Consider the following 24,774-nt stretch of genomic DNA (forward strand, 5'->3'; position numbering starts at 1 on the left):
TAAGCAAATATGAATCAAACAATTAAAAGGCTGTCGAACTACACGCTGTGCCGGACAGCATCAACACAACGAGGAAAAGGCACACTGCCTACGAACTATGCTAACGACCAGGGCAAGTCACTGGAGCGTTAAAGTTGCAAACCTCCGCCGCCAGATGGCTCAGAGTTGCAGCGTGCAACATGGCAGAAAATACCGATGGTGTACTTCATTGATAAGTAACAGTCAATTTAATAATTAATCACAACATAGGAAGACGGATGCAAGATTTCGCCAACTCCAAAACATCATACGATGCTGCTAGACTGAATGGCCAAGGGGGCAACAACCCACAAATGAATGAAGAGATGTCGCAATAGTTGAGGTTTCATAACAGATTAACTGATGACTCAACTTCAGAGTTCAAGTTCAGTGGGCAACGAACTTGTCGCTCTCGCAGCTAGCGCCTCACGATGCGACAACACGTGCACGCCGTCAGCGGCCCCAGTCTGGCCCCGCGCCATGGAGACTTGCTTGCTGCTCGGTCCCAACCGACTAACTAGCACGCAGACAGCATTAAAATAACTGCTCAGTCAAACCACACAAGCAACTCACGCTTCCGCGAAAACACTTCAACAAACAACTCGAACAATACTAAAACCAGTCACTGTGGAACAACAAGAACGAATCACAACTCGACACACACAGGGAACCCAGAAGCCGTTGGCAACCAGATACACGTCGCCCGATGAAACGACCGACCGAACGACCAAACAACGGTCGTCCCCGCTCAAGTCTCCTTCTGTCGAACAGCGCATGTGTGTCGCCAGTGGTTGAACGAGTACTGGCTGTGCAGACCTCCTCCGACTGAACTCACGACACACGACGACCCGGAAATACTAGCGGTCGCTCCAAAGATAATACGACAGTGCTCTTATCGATAAGCGCTGCTGCTGTCACTCACGGGCAGGCAAGCCGGTAACTTAGGTACGCCAGTAAATGGAATGCAAAACAAGGCGACAGAACCGTAAAGACATGATGACAAGGAGTAAACGGCATGAACACCAGCCGCGCGCGGCTCAGTTTCGTGCAGCCATTCACGTGGATAACGGCGTGGAAGGACCCAACCACCGACCTAGTGTAATAAGAAATGCGATTCATTCGACGGGCGATACGTTTCCATTGACCCACGGTGAAAACTCAGTGATGCTGAGCCCACTACAGTCATAACCGACGGTGTCGTTAGGTCAACACAGGTACACGTAGGGATTGTGTGATGTAGAGCTCCATGTCCAACAACAGTCTTTGAACGGTGTGCTCCGAAACACTTGCGCCTACACCAGCATTGTACTCTTGTCGTCGGATCTGCCACAGATCGCTGCCTATCCTGGGTTACATAGTGGGGGATCCTCCAGCCTCTACATTTTGCGATGAGACGTGGTCGTCCAATACCATACGGCCTACTCATTATTTCACCATCCTTCAACCACTTTCCATATGTACTCATGACAGTACTATGCCAACAGGTGACCAGTTCCGTCCTTTCGGAGATTCTCGTTTCCAGCCGTGGCGCCACAATAATGTGCTCTTTCTGAAAAACACTTAGTAACGCCACTATGAGGAGGCACATCAGGTTTGCTTTAAATACAATGTGTAACAGTCGTGAGTGTTAGTACCTTTGGACATGGTGATTCGATGTTAATCCAGAATACGTTTAAGGCAACAAAGACGCCATTATCAACACTTCACTGAGTTTGAAGGAGATCGTGTAATAATGCCAAGAGAAGCTGGATGTTCCTTCTGCGATACTGCAGAAAGACTAGGGAGGATGGTGGCAGTGGTAGTAACAGGTATGTACGGTCGCAAGAAGACCGGGTTGCGGAACACCACGTTGCACTACGGAGAGGGAAGACCATCGTGTTCGGCGCATGGCTCTGGCACATCGTAGTGCATCTGCAGCAGCAGTTTGACCAGCAGTTGCCTTCACAATGACACAATGCACTGTTACAAGCCGGTCACTTCAAGGACAGCTCCGAGCCATACGTCCTGCAGCGTGCACTCCACTGACCCCAAACCACCGCTTTTTGCGACTTTAGTGATGTCAACCGGGAGCTCATTGGAGGGCAGGGTGGAGCCGTGTTGCATTTTCCGAGGAAAACTGATTCTGCGTCGGTGCCAGTGATGGCCGTGTCTTGTTTAGAAGGAGGTCAGTTGATGGCCTGCAGCCAATCTGTCTGCGTCCTAGACATACTGGACCTACACCTTGAGTTATCGTCTGGGTTGCGGTTTCGTATAAAAGCAGGAGCACTCTCGTGGTTATATCTGTGGTGTCACCGCCAGACACCACACTTGCTAGGTGGTAGCCTTTAAATCGGCCGCGGTCCGGTAGTATACGTCGGACCCGCGTGTCGCCACTATCAGTGATTGCAGACCGAGCGCCGCCACACGGCAGGTCTAGAGAGACATCCTAGCACTCGCCCTAGTTGTACAGCCGACTTTGGTAGCGATGGTTCACTGACAAATTACGCTCTCATTTGCCGAGACGATAGTTAGCATAGCCTTCAACTACGTCATTTGCTACGACCCAGCAAGGCGCCATTACCAGTCACTATTGATGCTATAAAACATGTACCGTCAAGAGCGATGTTCACCAATTATGGATTACAGTTAAGTATTCCAGAAGCTCCGTACTTTTTTTGCTAGTCTCAAGACATTGTCCTGTTCCAGACCTCACGCCATCCTGCGTGAGCTTTAACGCGTGCCTTTCGGCTTCCCGTCATAGTGGCTTGGCTGTCTTGCCAAGTCACAACAATATCACGCGCTGTAACTCAGTCTGGTAAATCGATCTGTTGTGGTCTCTTGCACGAACAGCATACCAGGGGGTGTTTTCCAACAGGCTAAGGTTCGCCCACATAGCACTGCCGTAACCCGACATTCTCTACAGAGTGTCGACAGTTGCCTTGGCCTGCTGGGTCACCAGATCTGCCTCCAAGCGAGCACATACGAGACATCGCCGGGTGGTAACAGAAGCGTTATCCACAAACAGCATTAACCGTCCCTGTATTGGCCGACCATGTGCAACAGGCATCGAACTCCATCCCACAATCTGACATCCGGCACCTGAACAACACAATACATGCACGTTTGCATGCATGCATTTAACATTATGGCGGTTACATCTGTTATTGATGTACCATCATTTCACATTTGCAATGGCTTCTCTCGCGTTTACATTAACTTGTGATCTTGCAATCTTAATCAGCTACATAGGTACCTAGAAAAATGTATTCTCGACAGTTCATTACTCTATATTTAGATTTTTTCCGTTAGTGTAATAACACGTTAATCCTGCACTAAAACTTGTCAAACTGTTTGAGGACACTGCAGTATCAAATAGGTCGAAAGTATATGCTTAGCACTGCTTTTCTACTTACATTTATTTTTATTGCGTTCATTCGGACTCTCAAGAAATTCTGTCAGTTGAAACGTCGAGAGTGTAAAGAGAATGGTGTGTTCCGCAACAGTGTTTCGTGTTGAGCTTTGAACGGTAGCGTTCAGCGTCAAGTGACCCGCTCGCTACTGCGTATTACTCACTGCTTCCCTCTCAGGCACATCTGTCACAGTCTCGTCTGCGCGAACACCCACGCGTGACGCCCTCTGTGTAATTAAGCAATATTTCAATCCGGACGTGCTGTCCTTTGTCGACCGTACCGGAGATGCTGTTACGCACAAAGCCGCACGACTCTTACAACCCACGGGAGCAGTATGCAACTGCCGTAAGGCCGTATTTTTAGCCGCGCGTGAAGACAGAAGGCAAGGCTCCATCGCACAGCGCTCTTTCCCCCTTGTCCTCCCAGACGTATCTGCAAACTAATGCAGTCGCTTAGAAAGTCGCGTAAAGTTTCCCCCGTCCTCGGTTCCATTCGCTGGCGTAGATTACCGCTTTTTCCCCCGCCCGAGAAAAGGTGCAGTTTCTCCTTGACTTGTCTGCGAGTTCTTCGTAACCGACTGTAAACTGCTCTTTACATTCGAATTTAAAGAGTTTGTTTTCAACAGTGCGGTTGTACATAATTTGCAGTGTTAACTAATTTCCATACCGAAGTCGCTGACATTGAATACACGTGCAGAGTCGTACCGGCGAGCTGTGAAATACGCTGTCGTTATAGGTGTTACCATTATGAATGCAGATTTTATGCTCCTGTTATAACAGTCAGATTAATGCGAGGTAATGAGAAACAGAAATTCTTAAGACACAGACAACAGAGGTGCTCCAGTTAACCCACCTTCTCTGCACATTCGAGGTATCTGTTGAAAGTCGCACCCCCCCCTCCCCCCCCCCCTCCTGAACAAAGTACCATTTCACGAAACGGGTCTTGTAATAATGATTAGTGAAAACGATTTATACTTTTTCTTCTTCCTTTATTGAGTTTCGATTCCCCCCGAAGGGGGCGGGCTGGCAGCAGCTTAGTTCGCCGCTCTTCAGCCTACAGAATTTTTAAAACATAAGAAGAAGATAATAAACAATAACAACAGACGATAAAATCGGCGACTTAAATTGTAAAATGTCGGAAAATCGTGGAAGTTGAAACATAAAACAAAGAGTTGGCGAAGCTAATAAAATACACAGGAATCAGACAGGTAAAATAGAAGACGGATAATTAAAAAAACATGGTGACACTCTGGTTTCTGTTCGCAAGAGATATAAAAATCGCACCCAGCGACAGTATGATTTCCGTTCGCAAGACTTTGGAAAAGACAGACAACACATAACACTCACTTGAAACACTGCACTAAAAAGTTCGCACGAAAATGACACACCACAGCCAAGGGCAGATGGGGGGGGACCTGGACAGGTGAGGGGAAAAAAAGGGGGAGGAGAGGAAAAACGAAGTAAGGGGGGAAACGACGGTGAGAGAGGGCAGATGCGGGAGGGGGTGGGGAAAGGCAGAGGAGGGGAATGCAAAAGGACTTGGGGGAGAGAAGGGAGGCAGGGAGAGGGTCTGCAGGGAAAAAACAGGATGGAAGGGGGGAAGAGGGAGCTCAGGAAAATGACAGAGGAAGGGAGGGGGAACTGAGGATCAGGTTTGATAGGAGGGATAAATGGAGGGGGAGAGGGCATCGTCCAGGAGAGAGGGTCGACAGAAGCCACCTTGGGAAAGGAGATGAAGGGTGTAGAGGTGGGGGGTGGGGGGACACAACGGTGAAGGCACGGCAGAGGGCGGGGGTTGGAGAGAAGAGGAGCAACCATGGGATGAGGGGGATCAAGGAAGTGGGAGGTGTAGAGGATGCAGATATGTTCGAGGAATAGGATCAGATGGGAGAAAGGAATCAGTTTGTAGAGGATTCGCATGGGGGACGTGAGACGTGAGGCTTATATGGAAGGCGAGGCAGAGTGAATGGCGCTCGAGGATCTGAAGGGACTTATAGAATTTCGGGGGGGGGGGGCGGGGGGTGGATATCCAGGTGGGACTGGTATAACAGAGGATGGGACAGGTTAAGGATTTGCAGGTGTTTAGCATTGTAGAAGTGCTCAACCTCCATGTCCAGCCAGAGAGGAGTTTGAGGAGTCGGAGGCAGTTGTGGGCTTTGGATTGGATAGAGTGGAGATGAGGAATCCAGGTGAGGTGACGGTCAAAGATGAGGCCAAGGTAGGTGAGGGTGGGGGAGAGATAAGGGGGAAATCAAGGAGCCGGAAGGAGCGAGTTGTACGACTTATACTTTACACGTAATGTAATTAGGGATGTTATTGTCAAAAAACCATAATGCACGAAACTCCAACGCACTGCAATCTCGAGTCAAAATGTTAGAATGGCTGTATAGTACGAACTGTGGAAGACTTGCTGAAAAGTAATGTCCCAGAATTTTTATTCTGTTGTCAATATCGACTGACACGTTACAAGTCATCCAAATTTCTCAGTCGACTCTCCCGCTTCGGTGATGCAAGTTGCAAACCTCCGCCACCAGATGGCTCAAAATTGCAGCGTGCAACATGGCAGGCCTGTAACGAAACTATAGGAGATACAGCGTGCTGTAATCAAGTTTGTAATTCGAAGACTTCCTCCACACATGGACAACCCTCTCATCCAGCATGACAAAGTCACTGCACTCGAGCGTTGCGACAACTTCCACAATCTGACGCCTTGAGTTAACTGTCAGTGTTCGATATGAGTCCCATAGAGTATTTGTGGGACATAATAGAGAGGTCAGTTCGTGCACAAAATCTTGCGCCGGCAACATTTTCGCAAATATGGACGGCTATACAGGCAGCACTTCCAATGATTCGTTGAGTCAATGCCAAGTCGAGTTGCTCCAATATGCCGGGCAAAAGGAGGTATCGCATGACTTTTGTCACTTCAGTGTAAACAATAATGAAAATCAGGCAAAGAGGAGAGCAAAGCAACGTTTTTATTTACTTATTTTTTTGCACAATTGTTCCTTGTTGTAAGAAAACAACAACAGAATATACAAGAAGGAAAAAATGGAAAAGAGCGCTCTCCCGGTGGAACAAACAAAAAGGCCGCACACTGGCTATACCATACGTTAGTTACAACTACTTCGGCTATCTGTGCACGCTCCCCCAACAGACGCAAATTTCCATATGTCACATTATCTACGTCCTTCTATCATAGTCACCAAAATTCATCGTCTAATGCTAACAACATTACTTGGGTTCCCGCAAGAGAGCGAATGAGGGCGTCGAGGAATCGAGACCAAAGCTGTTATCGTCGTGTGTCCTGCCCAGGCTTGTAATACTTACATACATATTTTGTACAACTGTGGATTATCGACAGTGTCTGTTCTTCCAGAGATGTATTTAACTTTTTTTTTTTAATTTCAGAGCCACGAGGAGCAATTTTCTTTTTGTGTACTGTAGGGCGTTAGAACATGTATTCAGTTCGTTGTAAGTTCCAAGGTAGAATCAGTAACTGTTGAAAGGCAGGTCTCGCATACAAAGTTTCACATGTTAAAAACCAAGAAATAGTATTACATTTCAAGTTTCAACATAATAAGTACCAAGATTTCCAGACGACGTGGTCGCTCAATTAAAATAATTGTAAATGTAGTGTGACTAGGGCCTTCCGTCGGATAGACCGTTCGCCGGGTACAAGTCTTTCGATTTGACGCCACTTCGGCGAGTTGTGAGTCGATGGGGATGAAATGATGATGATTGGGACAACAGAAAGCCCATCCCTGAGCGGAGAATATCTCCGACCCAGCCGGGAATCGAACCCGCGCCCTGGGGATTGATATCCTGCCGCGCTGGCCACTCAGCTACCGGGGGCGGACGGTCGCTCTAGTGTGTGGTAAGGAAGAATTAACAGAGTTGTTGAAAGTAACGGACTGCAGATTCATCACCCACTTAAGGATAAACAAAGCAATGATGAAGAAATGAAGAGTAGCAGAGAGCAGTGTAACGACTCTCTTAACACCCAAACTGGAATCTACACGTAGTCGAAGAATTCCCCTGTCTACGAAGCAAGGCAGAAATCAGAAATAGCCTGGCACAGAGCTCTACTGGCATCAGATATTAATGTGGGGCAGAGAAAGAAATTCCTGAAAGTTTAAGTCTGCTGTGTAGACTGTATAGGAGTGAAACGTCTTCAGCTGGAAATCCGGATAAGAAAAAGCTGGAAGGATTTGAAATTAGGTGCTTTCAAATATTGTTAAACACTATAGGCTGTTCAGAATTACTTAAGCACTGGCAGCACCTGGAGGGCGGAGTAGTCACCGCGTCGTCAATCAGAACTCGCGCATAATCTTATGTTTCATTTGACTCATTCAGATTCGCAAACCATCCAGTGTACACCTGTCAAACAGGCAGCTGTGCGATCTGGAAGAGTCCCACTATGTTTCCATTTTAGTTTTATTTATGGCAGCAAATGGCAATTATGTTGGTAGGTTACGAAAACGCATTCCTAGATACCATCATGAAATTGTCGATATGGTGTTTCAAGTACTTTAACGTCCTGTAGTTACTCATTAAGAGGTGTAAATTTATGCTATAAGTTTAGCATAATAAATGTATAAAAGTAAGAAACTGTATATTTGTCGTGAGGCAGCGTAACTTAAAGCGCGAAAATTGCCCAGAGTGTACTGGTTCAAATGGCTCTGAGCACTATGGCACTTAACATCTGAGGTCATCAGTCCCCTAGAACTTAGAACTACTTAAACCTAATAAACCTAAGGACTTCACACACATCCATGCCCGTGGCAGGATTCGAACCTGCGACCGTAGCGGTCGCGCGGTTCCAGACTGAAGCGCCTAGAACCGCTCGGCCACCTCGGCCGACCGCCTACGTGTCAATTGATTGTCACCTATTAGTGCAAACTGAAGCGCCTAGAACCGTTCGGCCACAGCGGTCGGCTCCAGAGTGCACTCATCCATTTGAGAACGAGGGAATGCAGCGTCTTCCAACAAACTTTGCGCATCATTGCAAACCTACTCGAAACTTTTTTCTTACTGGCACGCCTCCCACGAAATGATTAAAATAAAAAAGTAAATTCCTTACTACATTTTCACTGTTCGCATAGTAAATCTACAGCATCAGGCTTGAGGTTTTAATTTATTAATTCTTTACGATTTACTCTATTCGCACCACATTTTGCACACAGTGAAACCCGCAGACTTCTCTGGGACGTACGAAGCATGTAGAGAAGTCTCGGCAGTTGTGCATTCCAGTGCGCTTACAAAGAAAGAGAGTTGAATTAAGTTAAAATCATTCTTTAACCATAGACTGTGTAACGCAGCTACAACAAATATGTAACGTAGCTACAACAAATGTGCCTATGTTTGTCTGTGAAAATAGACTTGATAAGTAACCTGAGCTATCAGTAAACGGAATCTAACCTGCACAACACTGTGTGCGTCTTGTATGAGTATCAGTTTCACTGTCATTTAAGCCCTCAACAGATCGTTACATGAAAAACTTAACCCAACACTTGGATAAGCTATCTAACTGCGTATTTGAATATGAAAAACTACAGGAACAAATGAGTATGTAACAATGAATACCTAAGCTATCTGCGTTTTTGAACAAGAATTTACAAGTGATACAGAATCTGGCTTGTGCAACGGAATTTACTGCATTAGAGTACATGACACGTCGTGGTGTGTCAGTGTCTCTGTTTTGGTCCTAAGTTTTGCACTCACCTCTTTAGATGACTGCTTATGTGGTTTACAGCAATTCACAGCAGCATGCAGCAGCAGCGGCTAAAGCTTATTGTTACTAAGAATGAATTTGATAAAAGGGAGGTTGCTTGGGTACTGTTGACTACTAAATAACTTGTGAAAAGGGATTTAATAGATTAAGTCTTTTTAAAAACTCCAGAATCATCATAACCCCTAACCAATAACGGGCAATGTCAATTACAATCACATAGGTATCAATAATGGCTGACTGCCAGATTAAAAAGTTATTAAATTTCAAAGTTACATTAACATTTAATAACCACAGTATATTTATTATTTAGATGTGGAAAATAATAATTAATTTTTTGAGGATAAGGAGGCTTCTTGAACTGACAAGCAAAACATTGGATTATTGCAAACAGGAACTGACAATGAAGAGCCTAACCCTGCAATTGCTTTTGCGCTATGTTTGCGAATTTCACCTTGACTTCCATCTTCAAGACTAGTTAAGCCATCTTAATCTCTAATACAAAAGAAGTCAGGCCTTGAGTGTGGTATGATCTGCCATCACCGACATGAGGGCAGCATGACACGTCTTCTGTCTCAGAGCTCTCGACAGACACTACTATTTCCACTCTTGAAGACAAACCTCGTCTCACAACAATGCTTAGGATCCGCTCCTATGTTTCTCTCTCAGATTGTTACTATCAATATCTGACTCCTTACATAATGCAAAAAGTAGTGTTAATTTGGCTATATTGTTTTCAATGTGATGTGATGGAGATTTCTGAAACACACACCTTACAACTGGTATTGCTTAGGTAATTACGGGTTCAGTGACAGTAGACGCAGTCTTACAAGGCAGATAATGAAGAAGTTGTTAATCTTAGTCAATTTACGCATTGAAACCAATTTTCCCCGGACAAATGAAAGCACCGATGGTTTGCCTGAATGGAGTACTTTCCAATAGTGGGGTGCGGAGCAGTTTTCAAGTTCACTAATCAAATTGCTCAGAAAATTCGCAAGATGGAGAAAATCTGTATAATTTCGGGGCTGTTTTTCTCAAATTCGAGCTGCAACCACACCGACGCGTATGGACACTAGTCCCTCCCGTCTTCGGAGAACTGGAACAGTTTGCATTGCTAACCCCGGTCAAGTTGGTTTCAGAGATATTTTTTTATCGGAGGAGGCACGCTGTTGTGCTGTACTCGAGCTTATTAAGCTATGCCGGCCGGAGTGGCCGTGCGGTTCTAGGCGCTACAGTCTGGAACCGAGCGACCGCTACGGTCGCAGGTTCGAATCCTGACTCGGGCATGGATGTGTGTGATGTCCTTAGGTTAGTTAGGTTTAATTAGTTCTAAGTTCTAGGCAACTGATGACCTCAGAAGTTAAGTCGCATAGTGCTCAGAGCCATTTTTATTAAACTATGGATGGATGCTGTCCCAGGCCCATTTTATTGCAGTTCTTGGTCTGCTTTGATTTATCTGCAGAAGTCGCCGCCATTTCCGTTGTACAAATGTTGGCTTCCGTCTCTTTGGAAGACACCTTGTGCAGATCCAATCAACTGTAGTCACAACGTTTCGCAGTAGAACGCTTGTGATAGTTTCGGCTGTGATCAAGATGCGAGTATGCTGTTTCCACCCTATTCAACGGACATTTCCATCCCATCGATGTTAAGGTTGTAAGCTTTGTCGCTCTTCGCGTGTTTGTATTACGTGACTCCTCACAGCTGTCTATTTCGTGAATTGCGATTCCCAAAATTTAACCGTTTTTCAGACTATCGTTCTCTCTGTAGGGATTGGACAAGTTATCGGTGTTTCTATTTTCATTCTCATTGTTTTTCATGTACGAGAGTGATTTCAAAAGTTCAGCACACTGTAAGATAGAACTGAAGAGAACAATTTATTTTACAAAATACCTTTATAGGCATTCACTATAATCTCCATTCTTGCTTACGACAGCTTTCCAACGTGTTGAAACTTCTGTATTCCGGATAGGCAGCTTCATCGTTGAGCTGTCTGATTACTCGGGTCTTCTCACTGGAAGTGACATCAGTTGCATTAAAACGTTTTCCACTGTGTTGTCCCTTCAGTTTGGGAAACAAATGAAAGTGTTGTGGGGTCATACCAAGTCTGCATGGTGGGGTGGGAAGCATTTCCCATCCATATTTGTCAAGTGTTTCTCTACTGGTAGGACAATATGTGGTCTTGCATTAGCGTGCAAAACCAGGACACCAGCTGCAAACATGTCAGGCCTCCTTTGACGAATTTTCGGGCGCAAAATATTTTGCACAAACAGATTGTAGTACTCTGTACTTACAGAAGCCCTCTGTGCCTACGACTCCATTCGCCTCATATGCAAAGACTGAAATCAGTTTCATATATTTTTTGGGGCATAGGGAGTCAGAACTTTTGCGTGTGACGACTGAGACTTAAATTCCGGCTCAAAATCTCGTAACCATGTTTTATCAAGTGCAACAGTCCCTTACAGAAACTGTTCTCCATCTTTTCGATAACGGTGAAGCAATTTTTCTGTGATTCTTTTGAGGCCTGCTTTCTCATCTTCACTCAAATCATGCGGAACCCATCTGGCAGCATCTTTGCTCATCTTTAACTTTTCAGTTATGATTCTGTAAACTGAAGTAACAGACATTCTGGCTCATATGCAATTTCCTCATATCTTTTTCATGAAGCCCCTCTCAAAATGTCATTAAAAAAGAACCTGAGAGGTGTAGCCCATTACCATACACTTTATGGCATTCCGCTTCTTGGGTTGTCCTCAGTGCTTACCCGACCTTCACGGAAACTAGAAGATCATCATGATACTGTGTTACGTTCCACTACACTATTCCTAGACATTTCTCCAATTCCGTCGTGTTAATTCCACATACTGATTCGATTTTGATGTATAAACGTTGGTCACCACGTGTAATCCGACCTGACTCGGTTTCGGTTTCCATTTTAAAACTGAATTACTCACGACATAGCCATATGAACTAGCAAACAGATTTACGACCGTCACGCCTTTTGTCTAGTCCACAGATTATATGAATTTCAACTTGAGCACCCCACCGTAACGGTCGTGCATGTGCAGTGTGCAGCACTTTTAAAATGATCCTCGTTTATGCACTTTGTCCTACAGCAAGTCGTCGGTTCGCGACGTAGCCCAAAATTGTGGTTTGGCTGAGTTCCATTCTTTGTGACTAGACTACCTCGCAATTATGTTTTATCACCAATATGTGACTTAATTACTGTTCACTGTTTGTTACTGGTCTGTAGTTTTCCCCTGTTGCCTTCATTAATTAAGTCATTTATGTATGCAACAGAATTCCTTGCAGTATGTGGCGAATGCTGCTGTCTCCATGGCCCATGGAACAGAAGATTAGAAGGTGAGTTCGTAGATTTTATCTGCTGATAGGGAGACGCTGACAGGCAATACATCTCATTTGCATCCCTCCAATCAAAGTACAACAGCTAAAACAGTATCCATATATACCAACGAATGTACCTGCAAAATTAATATCATTCTGCGACAAATAATTCAGGTGATATGACGTCATAAATTATGAGATGTTTAAAGAACACCTTATACATAAAACGGTACAAAAATTTCCCAGACCCTAGCCATTGACAATTTGAGAATGACAGCACTCAGAGACTTCCTACACATTTTAAATGTAATTTCAAATATTTTCTAAACTTTTTCTGGCTTACGTGCATGACAAAAATATGTAACACACTGGAACTCATTTTTAAAGTAATAACAAGTTTGAAGCTGTGTATATGGAAGTTCAGTTTTTCAAAGAATCGGAGATCCACTAGAATACCTCTAACCAGCGAACTGTAGCACTCCTGCTGTTTTCAAAATACTCCCAGATCTGACCACTGGATTGGAAAACGTGCACCGCGAACAGTCACATCGTCGTTTCAAGCACTTTTTTAGTCTTTCCCGCCAATAATCTCCTCACAAAACTTAATAAAGCAGAAGGACGCACACAGAAACACAACACTTATATTTCCATACATTTCCAGGGAAACTGATATAATTCCTTGGATTCTAGGAACACGTTTCCAAGTCTGTCTTTTCCACTGAAACATTTTCCTTGCTCTGCAACCTAATCTGACGTCTCTGCTTATTCACATTCGCTAAAAATGGCAACACTCGCTAATTTTGTTTTCCGTAAAGTAAGAAATAATTCTGTTGATCACGAAATGAAATGTCCTGTGGCTAGGGCCTCCCGTCTGGTAGACCAGTCGCCTGGTGCAAGTCTTTTGAGGTGACGCCACTTTGGCGACTTGCGCGTCGATGGGAATTAGATGATGATGAAGACAACGCAACACCCAGTCCCTGAGCGGAGAAAATCCCCGATCCCGCCGGGAATGGAACCCGGGCCCCTTGGCTTGACAGTCCATCGCACTGACCACTCAGCTATCTTTTTTTTTTTTATTCGCTTTTTTCGTTTTATTTTATAAAGTCGTCGTGTGACTTGTAGTTAAAGACCAGTTCTTACAGGAGCTCCTGAAGTGTCTCCGCCTACAGCATGCCAGCTCGTCCAAACGTGTCTTCTCATTGCGTAGGCGTGGGTTCTGGGTAGCAGATCTATTCAGTTCGGTTCTGTTAATACAGTTTTCAGCTTCTCAGGGCTTGGACGTTCCCGTTCCGAGGTGGGTCATCGAAGGTGCTCCGTAAGAAATTGGAAAAATATTGCTTATAGCGTGGGTTGCGTACAGGACGCAGTGTCGTTCGTTGAGATAAGTCCAAAATCCTATCGTAGACTTGTCGCCAGAAGTAAAAAGATAGCGTATCGTGTGGCCACAGATCCAATTCACAGAGTGAGTTTTGGCAGAGGGGTAGAAAGTCTTATCGGGGTACAAAAGCATGTGGACCTCGATCTGAGCTGTTGTCTGTCGAGTAAAAAACGCCAAAATTCGCCGCGCAAGTGTCCAGACGTCGAACGCTGTGCCACAGTGGAATCGATGGACATCCGTGTCATCCACTCCACAGTGGTTGCAGAGGGATGAATCGGCGAGATGGATGCGGTGTAGACGATCTCGGTTAACTTGTTTGCCATTCATGGTGATGTACCACGCTGATTGAACGTCTGATTCGAGAAAACGCGCATGGATCGCCTTCCATATGTGTCTCCATACGTACTGTGGGTACTTACGTTCGATGGGGTTGGACGGGCGGCATTGTTGTAACAATTCGGAGACTGTTTTCGTGAGGTACAAACGTGTAAGTGGTAAGGACCGGTAGACATAGCTGAACTCCAGGAAAAATCGTTGGATGTAATAAAAGGGGGTTGGAATGGTCGATACCAGTACTGGGGCGGACAAGGAGGCCGGCGCAATGTTGTGAAGCAGGAGGCTAGTAAGGCTCTGCGGGCAACGATGCCAAAGTTTTAGTTGGGAACTGACGTAAAGTGCCTTGACACGAGTCGGCACGTGGATGAGTCCCACCCCGCCACGATCTCGTGGCAGTGCAAGGGATTCATATTGCACCTTGAATAACATCCCCGAGCTGACGAAGGAGCCGAAAGCCATCAACAGTCGTCGGGCCAGGGGATTTGGGACTGGTAGTACTTGAGCCACGTGTGGTATACGGGAAGCACGATACATGTTCACGTATTGCACGCGTTGGATAACGTCGAGAGCTCGTAACCGGCGATCTGCGAGATTTGCTCTGATTATCTGTAGCAAGCGTCTACCAATGATAGTCGCTGAGCGGCGCAGATCTGCTGCGAGATCAAGTCCAAGACATCGTATGGTGGCGGCGACACTAAGAGGGGCAACGCATCTCTACGGCAAGCCCTCACCAATGAGCAGGACCTTGGATTTTGACACGTTGAGGCAGCTCCCCGACGCTTCGCCGTAAGTTGCCACCCATGTCAGTGCTGCTCGTACTTCATCTTCACTGCGCAGATATAGTACTATGTCGTCTGCGTAGGCTGTACACAGCCATACCTTCCAAACGTTGGCGCATGCCCAGGAGCAGGGGTTCCAAGGCGAAAGCGATGACCAGGGGCAGTGTGAGGCGACCATTGTACATGATTGTTGAGGTTGCACTACTCAACAGGGGCATAACCACTGTGACAATACCGCCAGGAAATCCCATATGCTGAAGAACTGTCCTTAAATAGAAGTGGTCAACACGGTCGAAAGCCAAGGCGCCAGGGAGACGTTGATAATGCGCCAATGCTATCATGTCTCTACAACGGCAAAGGGCCGTACGAATGTTGTTGTCGCCTTCTAGGGAAGTCTGGTCGCAGGATGTGACGTAACGTGCGACCTTCTTGAGTCGCGATGCCAATAGGCGTGTGAATATTTTCATGTCGCTGTTGAGCACAGTAATTGGTCGATAGTCATGGACCCTCAATAACCCGTGCGGTTTATGTACGGGGATAATAATGCCATCTAGACAGGCGCTCGGGACCACTGTCATCGGTGACATCAGCTCTTGTGCGATTGCCGTCCACGTGGAAGCCAACAAATAGTGAAAACTTCTATAAAATTAGATGGGTATACCGTCAGGTCCAGATCTGTTATCTTTACCCGCCTTGATAGCATCTACCACTTCATCCGTGGTTACGTCATCTTGGAGGTCATGCACTGCATCCTCCGGAAGAGTGTTCGTAGTAAGCTGAGCGACTTCTGTGATCAGTGCTGCAGAATGCGGTACGGCTGCGTATAGCCCGGCAAAATGAGCATGGAGAGTACGACCGATGCTTTGTTGGGTGTCGTGCCGACACTCTTCCACATCAGTGAGGACTTGGATCAGAGCTCGTCGTCGTCGTTGTGTTTCCTGAAGGAGGTGTTACATCGACGGACGTTCTTGAGGGATACGATGAGAAGCACGAGAACGGACTGCAGTTCCTTCCAAGTAACGCCGCATGATCAAGGAGATCTGCACCTTCGTGCGATGGACCATCGACTGCCGGGCTGGCGAGAAAGGCATCGTCGCGCATTCACGTAGTATGGTGTAGTAGAGGTGCAGGGTATTAGTTTGCCACGCCTTAAATTCCTTCCCATAACTCATCAGTGTCGTCCTGAGGGTCGGCTTTGCACAGGAGAGCCACCGTGATAAGGTGGAGTCATAGGCTTCTCGACGTTGACGGCAGCGTGCCCACGCTTCTTCGAGCGTACGGCGACAGTCTGAGGAGGTCAGATGAGCGACATTGAGTTTCCACAGACCACGACTATGCCACACTCGCTGTCGGGCGAGAGTGACGTCACAGAGGTACACATCATGGTCTGAAAAGGCCAAAGGCCAGACTTCCGCATGACGTGTGTCATCAGCAAGGGAGCGAGCAACGTAGATGCGATCTATGCGGCTTGACGAGTGAGAGGTGTAGAATGTATAGCCCAGTTGAATTCTGTGGAGCTTCTTCCAAGTGTCCACAAGTCGTAGACGGTCGATGACCACTGAGAGAGATGCACAAGGTGAATGTCGCGGGAGTTGGTCCGCGGGCTCTTGTGTCGAGTTAAAATCCCCACCGAGTACCAAATCGTCCTGCGGACCTGTGAAGAGGGGTGTGACACTTTCGGCAAAAAAAGTTTGTCAGTCATGACGGCGGCCAGATCCGGACGGAGTGTGGATATTAATAATACGCACGCCGAACAGTGTGAGGGCCATACCTCGCGCAGTGGGGAGGTAGATGACGTCCTCCTCAGGGAGTCCGTCGCGTAGCAGGATGGCGACGCCGCTACCGGTGTCGGATGCGGGGGAAACATAGGCGGTGTATCCGGTGGGATCTAGGAAGTCTGCCACAAACACCTCTTGTAGGAGTGCTATATCAACACCCGCAGAGTAAATAGTGTCTCGGAACATGGCCAGTTTGTGGGGGGCACGAATGGTGGCAAGACTCATCGTGGCGATACGATATTGCTGTGTGTGGCCATCCTCAGTATTTGCCGAACGTGCGGTAGAAGTAGCCGGCAGGTGGAGACCCGCCGGTTGTTCTGCAGTGGTGATAATTACTGGCGGGGCGCCAGCCCTAATGTCGCCGTGGTGGACACCTGTGCAGACACGCTGGCAGTATTCTTCTTCACTTCTTCTTCAACGTCATCGGCCCAGGAAGCTGACGACGTGGACATGTGACGGTCACGTACTTCTGGAACGGGTGTTGTGGATTCCGCATCATGAGTGGCAGGGGGACCGCCGTCATCATTCGTTGACAACGGCGAAGACACGTCCTTGGCTGGGAGAGGAGGCGTCACAGGAGGGGCGCCTGTTGCTGCCACACCGCGTGACTGGACGCAATGTGGGAGATCACCGTCAGACATCAGGTCGACATCTTGCGGGGCTGTCTGAGAAAGGGCGTCATGGGAAGGCGTTCGTCGTCGTTTCCTGTGTTTGCGAGGCGACCGCTGTTTTCTGATGTGGCCTTCTGAATCAGAATGTGGTCGCCCGTCATCTGACGCCGAACCTGTCTGGACAAAGGCAGACGTCGGCACGACACCGAGGTCGACGTCCATAGTTCCAACAGGAACGTCGGTTTCGGTCTGCAAACGGGACGGTCCTGAAGCGAGCACTGGAGGTGACGCCGTGCTTGTGTCGTCGGTGCGTTGTGCTGCGGCGGGTGGCGTTGACGATGCTGCTGGCGCAATCGGGAGTGGCACGACGGGGTCCTGTGCAACCTTGGCGTAGGTGATGGGTAAGGACGTGACCGTCGAAGCCTGGGTCTCTTCACGTAACGGCGTCTGTATTAAACGGCGGTGTAAGCATTCGAAACGTACATGTCCCTCCTGACCACATCCTGCGCACGTTCGTGGCTGTCCATCGTACATGACGATGGTCCTCACACCGCCAATCAGCAGGTACGATGGGACATGTTTCGTCAGCTCAATTTTTATTTGCCGGGCGCCATTTAGTACGGGGTAGGTGGTAAATGTTTGCCACTTCTCCGCGACGTGACCCAAGACGGTGCCATATGGTTGGAAAGCGGCAATGACCACATCCTGAGGCATCTCGAACGGGAGCTCAAACACCCGCAATGTCCAGAGACCGAATCCAACATGGGCGACTGTCACAACACCCATATGTCCATCAGAGTGTTAAATTTTAGTCCGGTGGCATGACGGTGAATTATGTCAGTGCAAATTTCCTCTGTCGACATATTGATGTAGACAACACTTCCAGTGATGGAAAAGTGTATGCCGATTACGTCCTGCGGTTCAAACGTAGATCCTCTCGGATGAACTGTTCGACTTCGAAAGCTCTGGGTCGTGGATGTTCGGCCTGAAACGTTACTTTGATCGTTGCACGATGGTAAGAGTGCGCCATGGAGTACGTTAGTACTGGACTCGATAGACACAAACACCGCGACGCGGAAGTAAACACCGCCGAGAGCGGAGCGTCGGACGGCGCGCGGAGCAGCTCCGCACGCTAACACGGCTGTGAGCCGACTGTGCTATCGGGGCGGACCTGTTGATCATGGTGGTGGTGGTTAGTGTTTAACGTCCCGTCGACAACGAGGTCATTAGAGACGGAGCGCAAGCTCGGGGGTAGGGAAGGATTGGGAAGGAAATCGGCCGTGCCCTTTCAAAGGAACCATCCCGGCATGTGCCTGAAACGATTTAGGGAAATCACGGAAAACCTAAATCAGGATGGCTGGAGACGGGATTGAACCGTCGTCCTCCCGAATGCGAGTCCAGTGTTGTTGATCATGAAAGAGTTTTAAATACCCTACGGAAACATCACCTTGTGCCACAGAGGGCACACGACTTCTACATCCCACGAGGACTGCTGCCGGAGGTACATTTTGCCAGCTCCAAACCCGCTTCAAGAAATTTTTTTAACATTCAGGTCTTCCGACCATAGCTCTCCAGGGCAGAATGGGGAGCTTAAATTGGCCATTCCATGCTAACGTACGTATACTGTCCACACACATTAACGTCACAAACTGCCTGTAGTCGACTTCAACGTACAATAAACACTCACAGGCGGCAAGTAGCTGCACTAACAGTGGAGGGTACATAAAGCATGTAGTAGGAATTCGGAACAGTGCATTCGTTTCTGTAATGGGGATTCATGTGGCGTCCAACAGGGCATGATCATTGGCTTTCTTGCCAAGGGTGCAAGCTCTTCTGTAACGGCAAAGTTTGTAAACTGTTCACGTGTCGCTGTGGTTAAAGTATGCTGTGAATACTAAAGTGGCACTATTCAAAACCGGCGCCGAGGCAACTGTGGTGAACGACGGGCCACAGATGACGGGAGTGAACGACGGCTGCGGAGATGTTTGGGGGCGAATAGACATGCAACTGTTGAATAACTGACCTCCCAGGTGAACCAAGGGGCCGCGAACAGTGTCTGCTCAACTATCGTTCAGTCAACGTTATATGTATGTGCCTCCACAGCTGGGGCCAGTTCAAGCATCCACGCTGACTGCTGTTCATCGGTGACAAAGACCGCCCCGATAGCTGAATGGTCAGCGTGGCAAACTGCCGTCCTAATGGGCCCGGGTTCTATTCCCGGCTGGTTCGGGAATTTTCTCCGCTCAGGGACGGGGTGTTGTGCTGTCTTCATCATCATTTCATCCCCATCCGGCGCGCAGGTCGCCCATATGGCGTCGAATGTAATAATACCTGCACCAAGGCGGCCGCACCTGCTCCGTAAGGGGCCTCCCGGCCAATGACGCCAAACGCTCATTTCCATTTCCATCGGTGACAAAGATTGGAATTTGCACGCCGGTAGCCAACTGGACGTCCAATGAGTGGCGATAAGTGGCCTTTTCAAATGAATCACGTTTTATGCTCCATCGGACAGATGATCGTTAGCACGTATGGCATGAAATGTCTGAAAGTAAAAACCTGCAGCAATCGTCGGAAGGGTCCAGAACGGAAAGCGTCATTTTGGAAGACACAAATAATTAACATAAATATGCATCAGTCCTTGGGGACCATGTATACGAACAAATTTAGTGCGTTTTTCCTCGGCACTGTGGCCTCTACAAGCATCACACAGCTCGCAGTGTACGTGCGTGGCGCGAAGAGCACCAAGATGAATTTACCGCACTCCTCGGGCCACGAAACTCCTTGGATGTAAACCCAATCGAGAATATGTGGGCCCACCAACATCGGGATGTTCACCCCACGGATCGCAACTGTCCACATAGCTGGAGTAGGCAAGGCTCCACGTCCCCATAGGTGCCTTCCACAACATCACTGATGCTCTTCCTGCAAATCTTGCAGCGGTATGCGCTGCAAAAGCTGATTATTCACGCTTTTGACATTTGTACACATTAATATGGCTCGAGAGAGTTATACCACCACATTCAGTTGAAGTACAAGCAGCGATTAACCCACTTCGGAATTATAAAGCAGCAGGGGAGAACCAACTAGTGGCTGAACTTTGGAAATATGCAAATGAACAAATTATGCTGAACTTACACAAAAATCTTACTGACATTTGGAATACTGAGATGTTACCAAAGGAATGGAATGTTGCAATAATCCATCCACTACACAAAAAAGGATCCAAATAATTGTAGGGATATATCTCAACTTGATATTGCTTACAAAAATTTTTCCAAGGTTCTGTATTTCAGAATTCACGAAAAGCTTGATGGTGAACTAGGCGAATATCAAGGAGGCTTTCGTCCAGGACGAAGCTGTCCTGATCAAATTATTAGTGTCAAATGGATAATGAAATATCAAAGGCTTAGGGACAAGAAACTAGTGATCACGTTTGTCGATTTTAAAAAAGCCTACGATAGTATCCATCGTGAATCTTTACTTTCAATTCTTAAAGAATTCTCTGAACCTTTTGAGATTCATACTGGCCTTCGTCAAGGCGATGGATTGTCTCCATTATTGTTCAATTGTGTGCTGGAGAAAATCAAGCGTAAATGGAACGAGATACGCCCACCATCTGTTACAATTGGAAGAAATATTCGACTTAACTGCCTTCCATTTGCATATGATTTGGCGCTGTTAGCAAGCAATATTGATGAAGCAAATGTTCAGATAGAACAACTAGAACGATCAGCGTCAAAAAGTCTGACTGCAAATTTCGTTTGAGAAAACAGAAATGATGCCCAGCATCCCAGCTGACACAGCCCATATCATACTCCATAATGATCAAAATATTAAAGTAGTAAAAAAGTTTAAATGTCTTGATGAGATTACTACCTGGAATGTTAATGAAAGAGCATGAATAGATAGTAGAACATTAAGACTTCAGCGAGCGCAGAGAACCACGTGGCCAATGTACAAAAAACGATCTGTCTCAATAAACGCTAAATTTCGATATTACTCCTCTGTCGCTAAACCGGAAGCGACATATGCAAATGAAACAATATTCAGACTAAATACTCAAGCAACAGATGACAAATTGCAGAAAATTCATAGTAGAATGCTCCGAAAAATTATCAGTAACTAACATCAAGTTACTGAGCAGTGGAGACTTTTTCCCAATTCAATAATGTCTAAAGAAAGTGAATTATTGATACAGTGCGGAAAAGAAGGATTGCAGTTTTCGGCCACATATCTCGCCTACCAAATACTAGAATCCTTAAGCAGCTTTTTGACTATTTCTGTAACAGTAAAACCAAAAATGTCTGGTTTGAAGAAGTACAAAGTGATCTGGATGAACTGAACATCACCACACACCAAATTCAACACAGAGAAGAGAAACTGCTTCTGAAGAACAAATACACACGGCTGACATTCAAACCATCAGAACGGAAGAAGTATGTCATATGTTCAGAAGAACGAACAGCCAGATCACAGGGAATGAAGAAGTTTTGGGAAACGAAGAAACTGCTGACTGCTAAGACCCAATCTTAATCATTGTAGACTCTGTTGTATTATGTTTGATTCTAGTGCTCCAATGTGGGCGTAAACTATGTAAATAAATAAATATGGCTTGACAGTGAGGTACGTACTGTAAAGTGGTGCTCCCTGTCATGAACTTCAGTAGGTTTCTTCCAATGGGCGTTAGGAAAAGCTGTTTGTCCTGTCGACATCACTCCGTCTTGAAAAGAGTTGGTTCGACCACCACCAGCTTTTCCGGATCAAGGGAATTCAAGCCCATTATTTCCAGGCTGGACAATAGTCCTCGTCTCCCGGAAACAGCAAAACGGGAAAAAAGCAACCAGCAATAACCAACAGTCGCGATCAGTAAATGGTATGCTGCAAATCTTCATGCAGGAAACTCCTTCTATTAGGAGTGAGGCTGCCGCAATGACACCGTCCCTCGCGTTACCGGGAAGGAGGCTGACCGCGAGGCTGTGGAGCGACCTGCACGTCACCCGCGGTGACAGCGCCGCCACCGCCTCGAGTCGCACCGCGGCCAGCTCATCTGCACAGTGGCGGCGGAGCGCTCGCAAATCTACCTGCTGTCACGGCAATGACAAGGCCTGCAACTCTGCCGCGCTGAGGTCAGCCCCTGTGTCCGCAGACTAGCCCAAGCCGGTGACGGATCGCAGCCAAGCACAGTTGCTGCACTTGCTGCACTCATGAACCACGCAGCTAGACGCTAATTCTGACAATCTTTCACAGCGTAGTTGCTATTTAAATACCAGAAGCCTTCGTCTCCGATTCTTCATCATCACGTTATTTCACATGTACCTTCTACTATCGTCTAATAACGGAGAATATCGACTCGCATGATAATATATGCATACGTACTATTCAGTTTCGACGCATTATTTTCGAAGGTACCTATTTCTATTCGTATCCCAGAAATGATATGAATCGTGTCTTACTGGTGCGAATAGTGGGTAATGATGTGAAGCAGTAGACGTACTGGAGAAGGAAAAGTTACGTGCCACGAAGAATTGGTAATAGGATCAGTGTTTATTTCCCTTTATAGAGGGTGATCAGAAACAGTCTGAAAAGCTGGTATGGGTGACGCAGGGGAGATTGTGCTGAGAAATAACTGTTAAGAAAAAAATTCGATACGTTGCTCCGTTTCCGCGTTATTTAGCATTGAAGTTAGTTAATCAGGTCGCTGCGTGCGCAAATTCAAGCACTTGGATGCGCTAAAATAAGGTAATGTACAGATTCTATGAGTCCGTGACTTATCTCTTGTTGAAATGCTCATTACCAGTTAAACTGTGCGTTTTTTCGGAAGTGATAAATTTAAGTTACATTTGAGGAAACCAAACGAAGAACAGTTTGGCAATACAGCCTCTGGTTAGCTGCTTGGATCTCCGAGCAGGACGACCTGATTTGCTAACGTTATTTTTTTTAACAATTATGTGTCAGCTCAACATCTCCTGTAATACCCTTACAAGCTTTACAGACCGCTTCGATCAAGCCGTACTTACTACTTACCTTGTTTTTATTATCTCACGACGTCATTACTGGCAACCTCTAACACATGGAGTTCGAACACAGAACATGTTTGCTTCAAATCTTTTCTACTTAGACGGGATAGGCGTCAAGGGTATTCTTCTCAATGAATTTGATAAGAATGGAGGAGGAGATACCAACTACCCGTTGGTTATCTGCAGTTTATTCGAAACATAGCAGGAACGATATTCCAGCCGATATTGGACACTAGATAAACATCTCTACTTTCGTATGCATTTTCAACGCTAAAAATTCAAGAAATACGACTGCTAGCATATTTTAAGTAACATTACTAATGAGTCACCCAAGTGCTGGATGTACGTGTTACTATATTAACATAGACTACTCAAAATGATTGCCAATATGATGACTCAGTTGACTGCGCCTATAATGATTTAAAAAAAGAAAACCGTATCGTAATACAAATGGCCTCGTTTCTGTATAGTAAACATCGGTACGGACGAAAAGAACCTCTACAAACCACCTTAGATGGCTGCTACTGTGTCAGAACAACAAAGAAACTCTAAAGAAATCGCTTTTTTATGGACTAAGGGAATTGCCGGGCTCTTATGGAATAATGAAGTCAACCAAATGGCAAACAAAGCGTCAAACAATGAAATACAAGAGAGATGCCCTCCAGCTAGGGATCTAATTACCACCGAAGATGTGCAGAGGGCACCTCGTACAGACAAATCCACCCACATATAACAAAAACTCCATGATACTCTGAAAAGTAATACATGAAACGAAGATCCACTGGCAAAGGGAACAAGAGATGGTTCATAACGAGCACTCTCAGACCGAACTTCAGTCACGGCTGCTACCAACAGCTCTATCATCACACTGCGATTGTGCTGAGATTCAATACATCAAACAAACGAGTGTTTGGAAATTTGTTCCATTATCAGTTATTTCCCTCGACACAGAAAAGAACTGCCTGGTTACTTCCGTAGCCTTAGAAAATGACTGATTACTTGTGTAGCTGGTTAAAATGAAACAACAACTTCTGCCGAACATGTCAATACTCATGACAACAGTGTTTTCTAATTGCTCGTTGCATTCTCGTTAAAAGCTTGCACTAAAATGTAGTCGATCAGTCTGATGTGTATGTGTTTATTTAGATATACAGGGTGAATCGCCTAAACTTGCACTGCAGATATTGCGGAGATGGAAAGTGCAGTTGCTGTGCGGTTTCCGCAGAATGGATTGGTAGTGAGGGGCTCGTATTGTTGGCCAATAAACAGATTGTAATAATACTTATAAAGCGAATTTTTTGTGCAAACATCCACTTTTTTCAAAAAAAAGCAACAACGTCTATTGGCAGTAACAAACTACAAGTAGTATAAAATAGAAAGTCAATGGCGTTTGTTGCAG

The sequence above is a fragment of the Schistocerca americana genome, chromosome 5 (assembly GCF_021461395.2).
Source record: "Schistocerca americana isolate TAMUIC-IGC-003095 chromosome 5, iqSchAmer2.1, whole genome shotgun sequence".
NCBI classification, from domain to species: Eukaryota; Metazoa; Arthropoda; class Insecta; order Orthoptera; family Acrididae; genus Schistocerca; species Schistocerca americana.